General features: G+C 47.0%; 1 pseudogene; it reads right to left on the reverse strand.

The window, feature by feature from the left end:
* The window catches only part of LOC125634490 (glutathione S-transferase 3-like), a 25,050-nt pseudogene extending 11,332 nt beyond the window's left edge, over positions 1-13,718 (reverse strand).
* Between the last annotated feature and the right edge of the window lie 3,661 nt (positions 13,719-17,379).

Genomic DNA, 17,379 nt, shown 5'->3' on the forward strand with positions numbered 1-17,379 from the left:
CTGATTTTGGATATGTAGATCCACACTTTTGCAGGAGAGCAAAATAGTAGTGGATCAAATGTGTGACACAGAAGCTATTTGTCAGCTCTTCCAACTTCAATATGACTCCAGAGAGCAGAACCTAAGGGTATGTCTACACTACAAAATTAAGACGAATGTATAGAAGTCGATTTTTAGAAAGTGAGTTTATACAGTCAATTGTGTGTGTCCCCACTAAGCGCATTAAGTCGGCAGAGTGTGTCCACAGTACCAACGCTAGCGTCGACTTTCAGAGAGTTGCACTGTGGGTAGCTATCCCACAGTTCCCGCAGTCTCCGCTGCCCATTGGAATACTGGGTTAAGCTCCCAATGCCTGATGGGGCAAAACATTGTTGTGAGTGGTTTTGGGTACATGTCATCAGTCGCCCCTCCCTCCGTGAAAGCAACAGCAGACAATCGTTTTGCGCCTTTTTATTTGTACGGGTGCCATACTGCCTTCAGCAGACGGTGCAGTAGGACTGCTAACCATCATCATCATCCACCGCTTCCACTGCCACTCCGCTCTCCTGCTCTTGTCTCAATAGCGAATTTCTCCGTGCTGTCTCTCATGGGCTCCCACTTCCGCTGCAACTCTGCTCTCCTGCTCCCATGAATCCACCTCGCAGGTTGTCAGCCACCGCTTCCACTGCAACTCTGCTCTCCTGGTGGTCTCGCAAGACCGCTTCCGCTGCAACTCTGCTCGGTTGCTCTTGTCTCGCCATAACACGGCAAGCGTGCAGCCCACTCAGCTGTTGTGTCCTGGCAGCAGACGGTGCAGTAGGTCTGCAAACAATCATCATTGAACGACCGCTTCTGCTGCCACTCTGCTCTCCTGCAGACACCATACCACGGCAAGCACGGAGCCCATTCAGATCATCACAGCAGTTATGAGCATTGTAAACACCTCGCACAATATCATGCAGTATATGCAGAACCAGAACCTGCAAAAGCAGGCGAGGAGGTGATGGCAGCACAATGACGAGAGTAATGAGGACATGGACACAGACTTCTCTCAAAGTCTTTGTCCATGGCCTCATTACGGGCCCCGGCAATTTGGCCATCCTGGTGGCAATGGGGCAGGCTCATGCTGTAGAATGCCAATTCTGGGCCCATGAAACAAGCACAGACTGGTGGGACAGCATAGTGTTGCAGGTCTGGGATGATTCCCAGTGGCGGCAAAACTTTCGCATGTGTAAGAGCACTTTCATGGAACTTTGTGATTTGCTTTCCCCTGCCCTGAAGTGCAAGAATACCAAGATGAGAGCAGCCGTCACAGTTCACAAGCAAGTGGCAATAGCCCTCTGGAAGCTTGCAATACCAGACAGCTACCGGGAATCAATTTGGAGTGGGCAAATCTACTGTGGGGGCTGCTGTAATCCAAGTAGCCAAAGCAATCAGTGAGCTGCTGCTATCAAGGGTAGCGACTCTGGGAAATGTGCAGGTCATAGTGGATGGCTTTGCTGCAATGGGATTCCCTAACTGTGGTGGGGCGATAGGCGAAACCCATATCCCTCTTATGGGACCGGAGCACCAAGGCAGCCAGTACATACACCGAAAGGGGTACTTTTCCGTGGTGCTGCAAGCACTGGTGGATCACAAGGGACGTTTCCCCAACATCAATGTGGGATGGCCGGGAAAGGTACATGACGCTCGCATCTTCAGGAACTCAGGTCTGTTTAAATGGCTGCAGGAAGGGACTTTATTCCCAGACCAGAAAATAACTGTTGGGGATGTTGAAATACCTATAGTTATCCTTGGGATCCAGCCTACCCCTTAATGCCATGGCTCATGAAGCCGTACACAGGCACCCTGGACAGTAGTCAGGAGCTGTTCAACTATAGGCTGAGCAAGTGCAGAATGGTGGTAGAATGTGCATTTGGACATTTAAAAGCTTGCTGGTGCAGTTTACTGACTCGGTTAGACCTCAGTGAAACCAATATTTCCATTGTTATTACCACTTGCTGTGTGCTCCACAATATCTGTGAGAATAAGTGGGAGACGTTTATGGCGGGGTGGGAAGTTGAGGCAAATTGCCTGGCCGCTGATTACGCGCAGTCAGACACCAGGGCAGTTAGGAGAGCACAGCAGGGCACGCTGTGCATCAGAGAAGCTTTGAAAACCAGTTTCATGGCTGACCAGGCTATGGTGTGACAGTTCTGTTTGTTTCTCCTTGATGAAAACCTGCCCCCTTGGTTCACTCTACTTCCCTTTAAGCCAGCCACCCTCCCCTCCCCCCTTCGATCACCGCTTGCAGAGGCAATAAAGTCATTGTTATTTCAACTTAATGCATTCTTTATTAATGAGTCACACAAATAGGGGGATAACTGCCAAGGTAGCCCGGGAGGGGTGAGGAGGAGGGAAGCACTGGGTGGGGTGGCGGTGGAGGGGAGGAGGGAAGGACAAGGCCACACTGCACTTCAGAACTTATTGAATGCCAGCCTTCTGTTGCTTGGCCAGTCCTCTGGGGTGGAGTGGTTGGGTGCTCAGAGCAGTGGCAGTCTGTGCCTTTCCTGCACCTCAACCATATGGCGAAGCATATCAGTTTGATCCTCCACTAGCCTCAGTATTGTATCCTGCCTCCTCTCATCATGCTGCCACCACCTTTCCTCTTGATCCCGCCACCTCTCCTGTTGCTCCCGCCACCTGTCCTCGTGTTCATTTTGTGCTTTCCTGGACTCTAACATTGTCTGCCTCCACCATTCTGCTGGGCTCTTTCAGTGCTGGAAGACTGCATGAGCTCAGAGAACATTTCATCACGCATGCATTTTTTTCGCCTTCTTATCTGCGCTAGCCTCTGGGATGGAGATGCTAGTCACAGCGTTGAAACATTTGCAGCTGTGGGAGGAAAAAAGGGGAGATTAAAATTGAAAAAGACACATTGGCCATTTAAAAGGAGGGGCTGATGTTTTCAGGTTAACGTGCAGCACAAACCCAACTAACCCCCCCCACACACCCAATTCTCTGGGATGATTGCTTCACCCCTCCCCCCACCACGTGGCTAACAGCGGGGATGATTTCTTTTCAGCCACAGGCAAACAGCCCAGCAGGAACAGCCACCTCTGAATGTCCCCTTAATAAAATTCCCCTATTTCAACCAGGTGACCATGAATGATATCACTCTCCTGAGGATAACACAGAGAGATAAAGAATGGATGTTGCTTAATGCCAGCAAACACTGGGACCATACGCTGCTTTCTTATGCTATGATTCCAGACTACATGCTACTGGCCTGGTGTGGTAAAGTGTCCTACCATGGAGGACGCAATAAGGCTGCCCTCCCCAGAAACCTTTTGCAAAGGCTTTGGGAGTACCTCCAGGACAGCTTCATGGAGATGTCCCTAGAGGATTTCTGCTCCATCCCCAGGCACTTTAACAGACTTTTCCAGTAGCTGTACTGGCTGCAGAATCACCCAAAGTCTTCAGGGCAAAGTAATCATTAAACATGCTTGATTTTAAAGCATGTATTATATTTACAAAGGTACACTCACCAGAGGTGCCTTCTCCGCCTTCAAGGTCCGGGAGCCCGGGTTGGGAGGGTACTGTCACCAGGGTGATAAACAGTTCCTGGCTGTCAGGGAGAACGGTTTCTCCGCTTGTCTGCTGTGTGCTATCTCCTCCTCCTCATCTTCCTCATCCCCAAAATCCTCATCCCTGTTGCGTGAGACTCCCCCCTTGCAGGAGTCCATATACAGGGGTGGGGCAGTGGTAGGGGCACCCCCTAGAATTGCATGCAGCTCATCATAGAAGCGGCATGTCTGGGGCTCTGACCCCAAGTGGGTGTTTTCCTTTTGGGTTTTTTGGTAGGCTTGCCTAAGTTCCTTAAGTTTCACGCGTCACTGCTGTGGGTCCCTGTGATAGCCTCTGTCCTTCATGCCCTTGATGATTTTTTCAAATATTTTGGCATTTCGTCTTTTGGAACAGAGTTCTGATAGCACGGATTCGTCTCCCCATACAGCAATCAGATCCAGTACCTCCTGTCCATGCTGGAGCTCTTTTGCGATTCTGGGACTCCATGGTAACCTCTGTTGATAAGATCTGTACGGTCACCTATGCTGATCAGCTTGCCACACTGGCCGAACAGGAAATGAAATTCAAAAGTTCGCTGGGCTTTTCCTGTCTACCTGGCCAGTGCATCTGAGTTCAGAGTGCTGTCCAGAGCAGTCACGATGGAGTACTCTGGGATAGGTCCCAGAGTCCAATACCGTCGCATTGCATCCACACTAACCCAAATTCGACCCGGCGATGTCGATTTCAGCGCTAATCTCCTCGTCGGGGAGGAGTACAGAAATTGATTTTAAGAGCCCATTAAGTCGACAAAAGTGGCTTCGTTGTGTGGGTGGGTGCAGGGTTAAATTGATCTAACCCTGCTAAATTCAACGTAAACTCATTGTGTAGACCAGGGTTAAGAGGAGAATTTAGCTGTTATTCAGCAGGCTTACCCTGAATTAACTTTTCATATTATTTTCTTGTTTCCAAATATTCGGCTTCTTCAAACTGGAAAACAAAGGGACAAGAGGAACTAGATAGTTATATCTCAGAGATTACAAGTGAAGATTTTAGTCAGGGGATATTTGCTTAATAGCTTCTCATAAATGGGTTAATATAGGAGACGCATCCCAAAATATCCAACGTGAAAAGAGGAGGATCTAAATGAGGCAGTGAATGATCCAAATAAAAGTTTGTGCTGCTATTACTCTGTACCCCGCCTGATCTCATCAGGTTCATTACTTCAAACTCAAAGATGGCTAAGACCCCCTTGGAAACGCAGAACATTTCATGAGGCAGTCTGTGATCATCAGAATGTTTGACACTATCAGTAGAATCCCTGTGGTTATACTGTGCAGCTGAACACCTCGGGTCTATTAGCATAAAAACTGAGGGTAAGTGATATTAGTGTTTCAGCATCAGCCGTCCAAGCTTCTTTTCTGTTATCATGTTTAACAGTTAGACTAGCATAATTCTGTGTAAGAATTTTTCACAAGCTTACTTGGAAACTAATATCCACTAACATCCAGTTATGTAAGCCTTGTATATAAGCTGGGTGCTGTTAGCACAGTGACTAAGGAGAAAGTGTGGAAAGCAGAATGTCTACTAAGCTACTCTTGGGGGAATTCTGTGCCAAAAGAAATTAAAAGTTCTGCACACAATATTTTAAAATTCTGCATATGTTGGCAAAATAATGCAATTTCATCACTCTGGTTTCTATTATTTTGATAATTTATTTAAACTACAATACAATGGAAGAAGAATGGGAGAAGGGAGCATTGGGAGCAACCCCCCTTTCCTAATAGTAATGTAGCTAGGTTTGACCCTTTATTTCTAGTTATTAGTCATTAGTTATTAGTCAACAAATATATGCAGCCATATGCTCAGTTTTACATCATAGGCAACTGAAGAGCAAGTGAGGGCTGGGGAATCAAACTCACAATTTATATTGGCTACTGACCATCTCCAGAAAGATTTGATTGGAAATTTTTTTAGTCCAAAAATTTAGACCAGTTTTAATCACTAAAGGATCATAAGCATTTATAAGGCCATACTGTCCTTTACACCACTTTGGCAATGTAAAGGAGCCTTAAAACTTTTACACCTGATTTATACTCATGGAGGAATTCACAAAGACAATGGGAAAAATTCACTAAGTAGGCAGGCTGCTACATTCTGCTCTGCCTCAGGAGACAGAGCCTGCTTCATGTCTACCTCCTCAGAAACACCCCGAAGCCTTGCTCCTCCATGCCAAATGTGCTGCAATAGCGAGTAAGAGGGCCAGAGTGTCTCTCTCTCTCTCTCTCACCCGCATGGCTGCCCAGTGGTGATTTATGTCTCGACCTGCTTTTCTGGGCACCCAAACCAAACTGCCTGTGCTGCTGGGGAGGGGCACATGACCACTCTTGCGTTTTCCCTTTGCTTCCCTGTCAGAAGTCATTTTTCTGCAAGGAAGCAAAGAAATCTGTGGGAGACATGAATTCTGTGCACGTACAGTGACGCAAAATTCCTCCAGGAGTAGTGAGCCCCTGGTCTTTCCAGCCTTATGGGACAAATATGACCTTGTAACTAGGGCCTAGGGAGATCTGGATTCTACTGACTCTGGCAGAAACATCCTGTATGATCTCAGGCAAGTGCCTTTGATCTCAGTTTCCTAGACCTAAACCTCAACAGCGTTGTCCAGGCAGAAACAGAATGGCACCACTGAGCTCTGGATTGCAAGGTGCAGCAGCTCAGAGCAGGAATGGCCACAAACCTTCCAGCCTCCTCCAGCCACCCTGGGAGCTGCCGCCTCTTTGGGCCAGCCCCTTCTCCTCACCCTCCACTCACCACTTCCGCTTTGCCCTTTGCCACCTTCCAGGGGCGCTGGGCCACTCCAGACCTGGGAGGGGGTCATTGCCAGCTGCCACTCCACCAGTGTATACAGTTTGGGGGGCAATGTCCGCCCCATACCCTCCCAACTCTGCCCATGGCAGACCACCTGAGACTGTGTCACAGCCCACCTTTGGGAACCTCTGCTATAGAAGTCTTATTCTGTGCACCTAGGGGCACATGATCATTCATGTCCTGCTGGGTTCAGAACTGTGGATTGAGCTTCAGTGAGTTAAAACTTGAAAAAATCTTTTCAATCAAACAATCTTTATGAGATATCTTAATTGATACATTATGAACAAACCTCAACCCCAGCTGTTGCTAACAGCCATCTTATCGTTTCCATTCGGCCTCTTCCATTAAAGTAGTAAAGTTTGGGTTTTGTAGCCATGATTTGGATTTCCTGACAAAGAAAGCAAGGAAAAACATTTTGCACAGTTCTAACAAAAAATTTCAGTTGTCCATAGATCAAAGCAGAACTTTTGTATGTGAATTTGTTTTGGGAGCATATTAGAGGTTGTAAGCTTATATTTAAAATATACCAATACTGCCTTACAAAGAATACCCAAAAATCACCTCTGTGGCTTAATGCATATTATGGCAAGGGGGGATGAGGGGATGATGTGCACGAGAGAGCCTGATTCTGGGTTAATGTGCACTGCTGGGAGGATGCCAGATTAGTCCTACCTGCTTGCAGAAGTAAAGCCTAATGCCAATGGTTTCAAACTTACATGCCGAAGAGTAGATACCCAAATAAACATCCTGGTTTATTTTTCAACTAGAGCTGCCAATGCTCAGAAACTTTGAACTATCAGCTAGCATATTATTGCCCGCATATTCCTATGCTTCACATCATTTTTGACACACATTGTAACAAACCAAGTAGATACTTGGAGCAGAATATTTTTCCAGTAACTATGCAATAGAAAAATTGTATCGCTGACTGTAAACCAAGGCATGTATTTATTAATTGTAGTTGGGAGTGTGGAAGAGGAGGGGGTAGCAAAAGCAAATAACCTCTCCCCACCCCCTTTCCTTTTAAGATGCTCTCTAGCTGTTCATTTAGTTTAGACATTGAAGGGTATTGTTTCCTGTCTCTTTAAAGTTTTTCAAATGCGGGAAGTGGGATACCTAGAAATGGGCTAGAATAGTTTTGAATGGTACTATGCTCTAATATGGCCTCCTCACTGTATCTTTGCCAGCAGTTGTTTTCTTTGACAAGATTTCAGTGACAAAAATGAAATCTTAATAAAGCAGTGCTGCAGCATTCGGTGAAAATGGAAAGTGCCTTTCCTCTGACCAACTCTCAGGAGTCAGGGAACAGAGGGGGAGGGGATTTTGATTTCTTGTAGATCGCATCGCTGTAGCTTTTACTGCTGTCTGTCTGTCCCACACATTCCGCCTGATGCACTCAGAGAAAGCAGACGCTCAGTTCCTGGCTTCCCTTCCAGTCACTCTCACTCACTTGCTCACCTCTTGTCTCCCCCTTGGCATGTGCTCTCTCTGTCCTCGCTCAGCAAACTAAAAGCTGCCTCCCTCCTCCGAGATGCCTTCCTGCTTTCCCCTCCCCACTTCTAACCCCTGGACTTTCTTCCCTTCCCAAGGAAGCTGTGAGCAATCAGACGGCCTTTGCTGCAAGTAAAGATATTAGCACAACCTGCTGCTCCATTCATGCCCAACAAGTTAGAACGTAAGGAAGTTGCCTGCATGTACCCCTCAGTACAAACCTGTTCCAACTTGTGGCTCTCTCAGCTGTTTTCCATCTTAAATGAAATATACTTTCAAGTTATGAGATTGTATCTCCGTCTCCAGACTCCTCAGTCACACAGGGGCTTATCCAGCTTCCCTTAAAGTCTATGTGAAGACTCCCAGATAGAGTTACACTGAAACAGTAAGGAAAAGAAATGCCCACTTCTTTTAACAAACAAACCTATCTAACCCTTATCTGACTGTCTCAAGCAAAGAATATCAGAATGGCCACAGTGGGTCAGATCACAGGTCCATCTAGACCACTATCCTGTCCTCAGACAGTGGCCAATGCCAGGTTCTTCAGAGGGAATGACCAGAACAGGGCAATCATCGAGTGATCCATCCCCTGTCATCCACTCCTGCTTCTGGCAGTCAGAGGTTTAGGGACACCCAGAGCATGGGGTTGCCTCTATGACCCTAACCTCCTCCGGTCCACACAATGAAAACTCTCACCTGAGGTTAGAAGTCCTTTCATCATAGGCTAGCTGGGAGTGTAGTTTAGAGCCAGAAGGACAGACAAGTTGTCCCCCAATTCAGTGGGAAAAAGTCATAGACTGGCTCAGATATGCCTCCCAGAAGTCCTAGTGATGCCCGAAGGGGAGTTCAGCAGCAGTGAGGACACTGGAATTTGACTGTGGCTTTGCAGTGTGGCTGCTCACACCTGGACTAGGCTAATCTGGGTGCTTAAACACCCAAGCTAACTCTGCATACCCCAGCTCTGTCTCTCCATCCAATGCTGCCGTATGAGACACAGAGAAATATACTGAGCAGTACTGAATTTTAAAAAGAATAATCTTTTGCAATAACTTGATATGTGAATTCTGTCCTAGGGCCTGATCATTCACCCATATTAGACTAATGCAGAGATCCTCTATATGGACAATCCCAAGCTGGATAGAGGAAAGGGGTTACCTGCCTCTATTACACGATCATCCAGGGGCTTGTGAGGAGATGGCAGGAAATACACTTTGTTTTCTCCTGCCCAGACAGACCAGTAGAAAATTAATGGCACCTCTGAGGTGCACATAGGAAGCCTTCTACAATCCTTGTGGACTAAAGATCACAAAACTGTATCTTGCAAGTAGCAGTTGCCTTATAGAGGCGGGACTGTGCCAAATGTAACGTTAAAAGTAATGCCCTCTGTCCTCAGTGCACATGTAGTCTAATACTCCCTTTGTCCCTGATAACTCAGGTAATTGGAAAATGGAATGAAGTTCAACTGTTCCAATTTTTTAATAAAGACAATGTCATGTCTCAAGGTAAAAATGGAACTTGCCAGAATGGCTCTGTGCCTTTATTTTCAGATAAAGAACTTCCTTATTCAGCCTGCAGTAAGTGTTGGGAGCACTAGAGAGCTGTTTATTTTTGAAATTGTGTTTCAGTAAATTATTAGGGCTGCCTCATAAGTACCCAGTCCTGGAAATACTTGAACATAGAGGTAACTTTACTCACATTGACTTCAGTCCCATCTGTGACTTCAGTAGGACTACACACTTGAGTAAACTTACATGTGTTGTTATAGAGACAAGGTGGACGAGGTAATAATACCTTTTATTGGACCAACTTCTGCTAGGCTTTGAGCAGCACAGAGCTCTTCTTCAGGTCCAGTAAAAGACATTGCCTCACCCAACTTGTGACACTTTTATACCAATAAAATAAAACCCAACAGGATCTTCTAAAAGGGGATAAGACAAAATGCCGCACTTATTGTGGATACAAAAAGCGGCACAGTAAACAAGTAATCATAACCATTCTATCCCATGTACTCACACAAAACAGCAAAAGAGGCAAAGCAAGTAAACAGTCATATTTACTACATCCCATTCACTTCCACACACATACACATACAAGTTCTGCAAAGTTGTTATAGTTGTCAGCCTAGAGGTTGCTCACGCCAAGTTACTGGCCAGGTAACCTGGGCATGAGGGTGGAGCTGAGTCTTTGTCAGATGAGCATCTGATGCTCCTGGAGGGTGGTTGCAGAACCAGACTCAAAGTTCTTAGTCTTTAGGGTCTGTTTTTATAAGAGTTTTATTCCTATGCCAGTCTATGGAGGTGGCTTTATCATGCTGTTGCTGAATCAATCAGCAGATGGCACATCCCTGATGGCTCCGTGCTGCCAGATGTTATTTTGCTCTTTGGTTCTCCCATCCTTGAGGCTGTTAGGTGGATTCCAGTCTGCCCTCCAAGGGTCAGCCGGTTATCCCCACTTTGCGCAATCGACACTGAAGTGGTAACTTTTACCCTAGCACTCTTAACCATTCATCTTCTATTTACACACAACATCCATTCATATGCATTCTCGAGCTTTATTTCAACATATATCTCTTCTGACTTTAACAACTCTTAGGGTGTAACAAAACTGCTTAACCCCCTAACCATATAACTTACATAATAAGCAAGTTAAAGAACGTGAGAAGGGTGGGACTCTCTATTAAGGGTGTGTGCTGTTCTGAGTAACAGTTGTTTTTGCAAAGTCTTATCTCTTCTGAGAACAGACTCTCTGTCCCAGGATGTGCTCAGCAGTTTGGCCTTCCAATTAACATTACTTTGGGATCTTTAAACTATATCAAATTAAAAATCATACAGAAATCCTCTGGTATTGTAACAACACTAACATCCTGGGACAACACTGCAAACAAACATGTGGTGTTAGTATTGACCATCGGGATTGCAGTTGTGCACAGAGGCCTCAGCTCTGTTGTGCTATGCCCCGTACAAACATATAACAAAGATGAGTTTAAGGGTTTGCAGGATGAATTACCCAATTGTACCAGATACCAGTAAAAATGAACAAGATGATAAGTTGCTGCCCTGACAGACGTTAAAAAGCCTTTGCTCAGCACAGAATGCTGCTTTTCATTCTTAGGTGCTGCTAAGTTATTTCAGTATTGGTCTCTTGTCCTGTATCACACTGGAGGAATAAAAATACTGGCTTCTCAGTACCAAATCCTCTAGAATCCTGAGATATTCCACAGAAGAACACTAAACTTTCTAAACTACTACATGCCACCAGGGGCCACAGCAACCCACCCAGCAATATCGTTAACCTATCCAACTATACTCTCAGCCCAGCAGAAGCAGCTGTCCTATCTCAGGGCCTCTCCTTCTGCCCCTCCACCCCCAGGAACATGATACAGTTCTGTGGTGACCTAAAATCCTATTTTCGACATCTCCGACTCAAGGAATATTTCCAACATACCTCTGAACAACATACTAATCCACAGAGACCTCCCTACCAACACTACAAAAAGAAGGATTCTAGGTGGACTCCTCCTGAAGGTCGAAACAGCAGACTGGACTTTTACATAGAGTGCTTCCGCCGACGTGCATGGGCTGAAATTGTGGAAAAGCAGCATCACTTGCCCCATAACCTCAGCCGTGCAGAACACAATGCCATCCACAGCCTCAGAAACAACTCTGACATCATAATCAAAAAGGCTGACAAAGGAGGTGATGTTGTCATCATGAATAGGTCGGAATATGAACAAGAGGCTGCTCGGAAGCTCTCCAACACCACTTTCTACAAGCCATTACCCTCTGATCCCACTGAGAGTTACCAAAAGAAACTACAGCACTTGCTCAAGAAACTCCCTGAAAAAGCACAAGATCAAATCCGCACAGACAAACCCCTGGAACCCCGACCTGGGATAGTCTATCTACTACCCAAGATCCATAAACCTGGAAATCCTGGGCGCCCCATCATCTCAGGCATTGGCACGCTGACAGCAGGATTGTCTGGCTATGTAGACTCCCTCCTCAGGCCCTATGCTACCAGCACTCCCAGCTACCTTTGAGACACCACTGACTTCCTGAGGAAACTACAATCCATCGGTGATCTTCCTGATAACACCATCCTGGCCACTATGGATGTAGAAGCCCTCTACACCAACGTTCCACACAAAGATGGACTACAAGCCATCAAGAACACTATCCCCGATAATGTCACGGCTAACCTGGTGACTGAACTTTGTGACTTTGTCCTTACCCATAACTATTTTACATTTGGGGACAATGTATACCTTCAAATCAGCAGCACTGCTATGGGTACCTGCATGGCCCCACAGTATGCCAACATTTTTATGGCTGACTTAGAACAATGCTTCCTCAGCTCTTGTCCCCTAACGCCCCTACTCTACTTGCGCTATATTGATGACATCTTCATCATCTGGACCCATGGAAAAGAAGCCCTTGAGGAATTCCACCATGATTTCAACAATTTCCATCCCACCATCAACCTCAGCCTGGTCCAGTCCACACAAGAGATCCACTTCCTGGACACTACAGTGCTAATAAACGATGGTCACATAAACACCACCCTATACCGGAAAACAACTGACCGCTATTCCTACCTACATGCCTCCAGCTTTCACCCTGACTACACTACACGATCCATCGTGTACAGCCAAGCTCTGTGATACAACCGCATTTGCTCAAACCCCTCATACAGAGGCAAACACCTACAAGAGCTCTGTCAAGCATTCTTACAACTACAGTACCCACCTGCAGAAGTGAAGAAACAGATTGATAGAGCCAGAAGAGTTCCCAGAAGTCTCCTACTACAGGACAGGCCTAACAAAGAAAATAACAGAACGCCACTAGCCGTCACCTTCAGCCCCCAACTAAAACCCCTCCAACGCATTATTAAGGATCTACAACCTATCGTGAAGGATGACCCAACACTCTCACAAATCTTGGGAGACAGGCCAGTCCTTGCCTACAGACAGCCCCGCAACCTGAAGCAAATACTCACCAACAACCACATACCACACAACAGAACCACTAACCCAGGAACCTATCCTTGCAACAAAGCCCGTTGCCAACTGTGCCCACATATCTATTCAGGGGACACCATCCCAGGGCCTAATAACATCAGCTACACTATCAGAGGCTCGTTCACCTGCACATCCACCAATGTGATATATGCCATCATGTGCCAGCAATGCCCCTCTGCCATGTACATTGGTCAAACTGGACAGTCTCTACGTAAAAGAGTAAATGGACACAAATCAGATGTCAAGAATTATAACATTCATAAACCAGTCGGAGAACACTTCAATCTCTCTGGTCACGCGATTACAGACATGAAAGTTGTGATATTACAACAAAAAAGCTTCAAATCCAGACTCCAGCGAGAAACTGTTGAATTGGAATTCATATTGCAAATTTGATACAATTAACTTAGGCTTGAATAGAGACTGGGAGTGGCTAAGTCATTATGCAAGGTAACCTATTTCCCCTTGTTTTTTCCTACCCCCCGCCCCCCCGACATTCTTGTTAAACCCTGAATTTGTGCTGGAAATGACCCACCTTGATTATCATACACATTGTAAGGAGAGTGGTCACTTTAGATAAGCTATTACCAGCAGGAGAGTGGGTTTGTGTGGGGGGGAGGGGGCGGGGTTAGAAAACCTGGATTTGTGCAGGAAATGGCCCAACTTGATTATCATACACATTGTAAGGAGAGTGATCACTTTAGATAAGCTATTAGCAGCAGGAGAGTGGGGTGGGAGGAGGTATTTCTTCATGCTTTGTGTGTATATAAAAAGATCTTCTACGCTTTCCACAGTATGCATCCGATGAGGCGAGCTGTAGCTCATGAAAGCTTATGCTCAAATAAATTGGTTAGTCTCTAAGGTGCCACAAGTACTCCTTTTCTTTTTGCAAATACAGACTAACACGGCTGTTACTCTGAAACCTGAGATATTCAAACGCTGAGGAATGTAACAGCCAATTGTATGTTTCATTCAATTGTTGCTTCTGGCTGCTTGATGAACTGTTTGCAGGAGATGGAAAAACTCTGACTCTCCCATTCATGTTGAAGGGGTACAGCAACAATAAGGTTAGAACTTTGCAACACTTTACAAATCTACACAGCTATAAAATTCATAGTTTGTGGGTGGTGGTGGTGGTAGGGGGTTGGATTATTTTTGCAAGACACAAGAAATCATCTGATACCTCTTTGTTCTACTTTTCTGCTTTTTTAAATTCCCCTTTTAATTTCTTCCTCATTTTCTCTCTTCTTCCTTTGTCATCTAAATTCTTTTGTAATATTAAAATTAAGCACTAACTCTTGTAACTGATTATGTAAAAAAGAAAACCCTTTTGTGGTATATTGTGCCAGACTTCTTTGTGAAGACAAAGCCTTTTGAATTGTATTTTAAGATGAGGCTGTTTGAATCTGCACATCACACGATTCTACAGCGATAAAGCTATATTTTTTAAATGTACAAATGAAATACTGCTAAGATCTTGTGCAAGGATTGGAAAAACTGGCTCACAAAATAAAAATTAGATTTTGCACAGAAAACTTTGAAAATCAAATTCACTCATAGGCCATAAATTAAAGAGAGATAATATTAGCAATTACATTTTGATCTATTTCTGAACATGTTAGAAAGTGTGTGAATCCAAAGATTGTCAAAGTAATTCCACTTGCATATTAAAAAATCCAATCTCCATCACTTTTGGTATATTCTCTGAAAATTTCTTCTCTCCCATCTGTATTCCACTTAATTTCTCTCTCTCCCTTTGCAATTATTCTGAATTTCCAACTGTGCTATTTCACTCCTAAAGCATTTTAAGATACTCCTTGCATAAGATGTGCTCTACAAAGCAGGGGCTCACTGCTGAAAACACTTTCATGCACAATCTCATTACAAGGCCCAGAACCCTGTCCCCAACCCCTTTTCCCACCCGCTCACACACAATATTCCAGGTTCAGAAACCTCCTTCATGACTCCTTGTTGCTTGTTACTGGACCTGGAGAAGCAGGGGCAGAAAGCTGAGAGCATGACATAGAGCCTTCCATAAATCAGTATTAGTATTCCCTGCTTTGTGCTTTTCCCTTGTCAGCAGTCTATGCGCTGCAGAAGCAGAAAACCCCGGTGCAGGGTATACTCAGTGATGAGCTGCCAAAATCTTAACAATGGGTTCCCTCCTCACCCACGTGGGGGTCGTTGCCCACCCCCGCCCCCTGGGACTCCTGCCCCATCCAACCCCCCACGTTCCTTGATGCCCCCCCAGGACCCCTGCCCCATCCACCCCCCTTCCCTGTTGCCTGACTGCCCCCAGAACCGGGCAGGAGGGTCTCATGGGCCACCATAGTGGGTGCCCACCCCACCCCTAAGAGCCAGAGGCACCTGACGGGGGGCGTGGTGAGGAGTCCCAGCGGTGCTTACCTGGGGCAGCTCCCAGGAAGCATCCGGCAGGTCCCTCTGGCTCCTGGGGGTGGGGGAGCGTAGCTAGGGGGGGAGCAGGGGGAGCGAGCACTCCCCCCACTGATCACATCAAAAGTGGTGCCTTAGGAGCCGACTCCTTGGGTGCGCCGGGGCTGGAGCACCCATAGGGAATATTGGTGGGTGCAGAGCACCCACCAGCAGTTTCCCTCCCCGCCCTGCACCCGGCCCCAGCTCACCTTCGCTCCACCTCCGCCTCCTCCCCTGAACGCACCGCTCCACTCTGCTTCTCCATGCCCCCCTCCGCCGGCTTTCCGCAAATCAGCTGTTTGGCGGGAAGCCAGGGAGGGCTGAGAAGCAGGCCGCAGCTTCTCGCTCAGGCCGAGGGAGGCGGAGGTGAGCTAGGGCGGGGAGCAGTTCCCCTGCATGCCCCCCCCCCCCGGGTTACCTGCTGCGGCACGGGCAGCCCTCCTCACGCGTCTCCCCCCGCCCCTGGCCCCAGCTCACCTCCGCCTCCCTGGGCCTGAGTGGGAAGCCGCCGCTTGCTTCTCAGCCCGCCCTGGCTTCCCGCCCAAACAGCTGATTTGCGGGAAGCCTGCGGGGGCGGAGAAGCAGAGCAGGGAGGCACGTTCAGGGGAGGAGGCGGAAGCGGAGCGGAGGTGAGCTGGGGCCGGGGGAGGGAGCTGCCAGTGGGTGCTCTGCACCCACCAAATTTTCCCCTTGGGTGCTCCAGGGCTGGAGCACCCATGGAGTCCACGCCTAAGGCACCACTTTTGGACGGTTAAATTTAGAAGCCCTTTTAGAACCGGTTGTCCCTCGTGGAACAACCGGTTCTAAAAGGGCTTCTAAATTTAACAACCGGTTCTAGCGAACTGGCTCCAGCTCACCACTGGGTATGCTGCAAGCCTGCCGGGGCTGGAACAGTTTCAGTCCCACTGGGAATCCTGCAGTGGTAGTAGGTGGCACTGCACCCTGAGTTGCATCAGTCCCAGTGCAGCTCACTTACCATATTGCCAGCTCAGGTGATTTTATCATGAGTCTCTTGATATTTGGTATTTGTCTTAAAGCCCCAGTTCCTGCAGTCAGGTGATTATGCGAGAGTCTCAGCTTTCATTTACAAAATCCAAGAAAACAGAAAACAAACCAAGACCCCCTCACCAACCAAACCAACTGAATCAACCAACCAATGGTAAGTTTCTAGTCCTCATGGCTGTAGAAAAAAAGCTTGAGAAGATGAACCCATGCCAGGATGGCCTGCTGTGCTGTAGAAGTATTCACCCGGGACTGGGGTGGGGCTCTTCCTCTGCTGCCCTCCCTCTGAGGTTCTGCCGGTTAGGGACAGCATTAATTCCACTGAGGGCTCCACAGAAGTGTCAGGAGATGGACTAAATCAGAGCATCCCACACTACCTACATTTGGGGCTACCCTGGCCTGGGTGAAGGCCGCTACTTTGCACTGCCACAACCTCTTCCCCCATCCTTGGATTATGTGTCCCCAGAAGGCACTACACCCTGGTCAATGCTTTCAGAAGCTGCACTTGTGCCAAACTTAGCTCCCTTCCCCAGAGGAAGGAGATGAATGAGGTTGTGTCACAAAGAGCCAGGTGACTAAGAGCAGGCCTGCTTGGAAAATTAGACCAGCCTCTTAGTTGTTAGTTCAGAAATGGGGAGCCTGGAGTCAGGAGAGCCCTGCAGGAAGAAGCATCCCCTGGGGTAGAACAGAGCCATGGTGGGCTGAGGAGGCCTGCCAGCACTGAAGCACAGCAAGGGGGGAAGGCTGAGAGTACCTTGTTTCAAGAGAGAAGAAGTTTGAGCCAGGCTAGGAAAGACCAGAGGGAAAGCACTTCAGTGTAGATACCACCTCTGCTGAAGCCAGGGATTCTCCCATCAGTGTAGGTAATATACCTCCCTGAGAGACGATACCTGGATCAGTGGAAGAATTCTTCTATTGACCTAGCGCTGTTACATGGCTTAACTATGCTGCTCAGGGGTGTCAGTTTTTCATATCCCTGACTGAAGGAGTTAAAGCAACATAATTTTCTAGTGGAGACCAAGCCTAAGACTAAGGTAGAACACTTC

This window comes from Caretta caretta, chromosome 3 (assembly GCF_965140235.1).
Source record: "Caretta caretta isolate rCarCar2 chromosome 3, rCarCar1.hap1, whole genome shotgun sequence".
Taxonomy (NCBI): Eukaryota; Metazoa; Chordata; order Testudines; family Cheloniidae; genus Caretta; species Caretta caretta.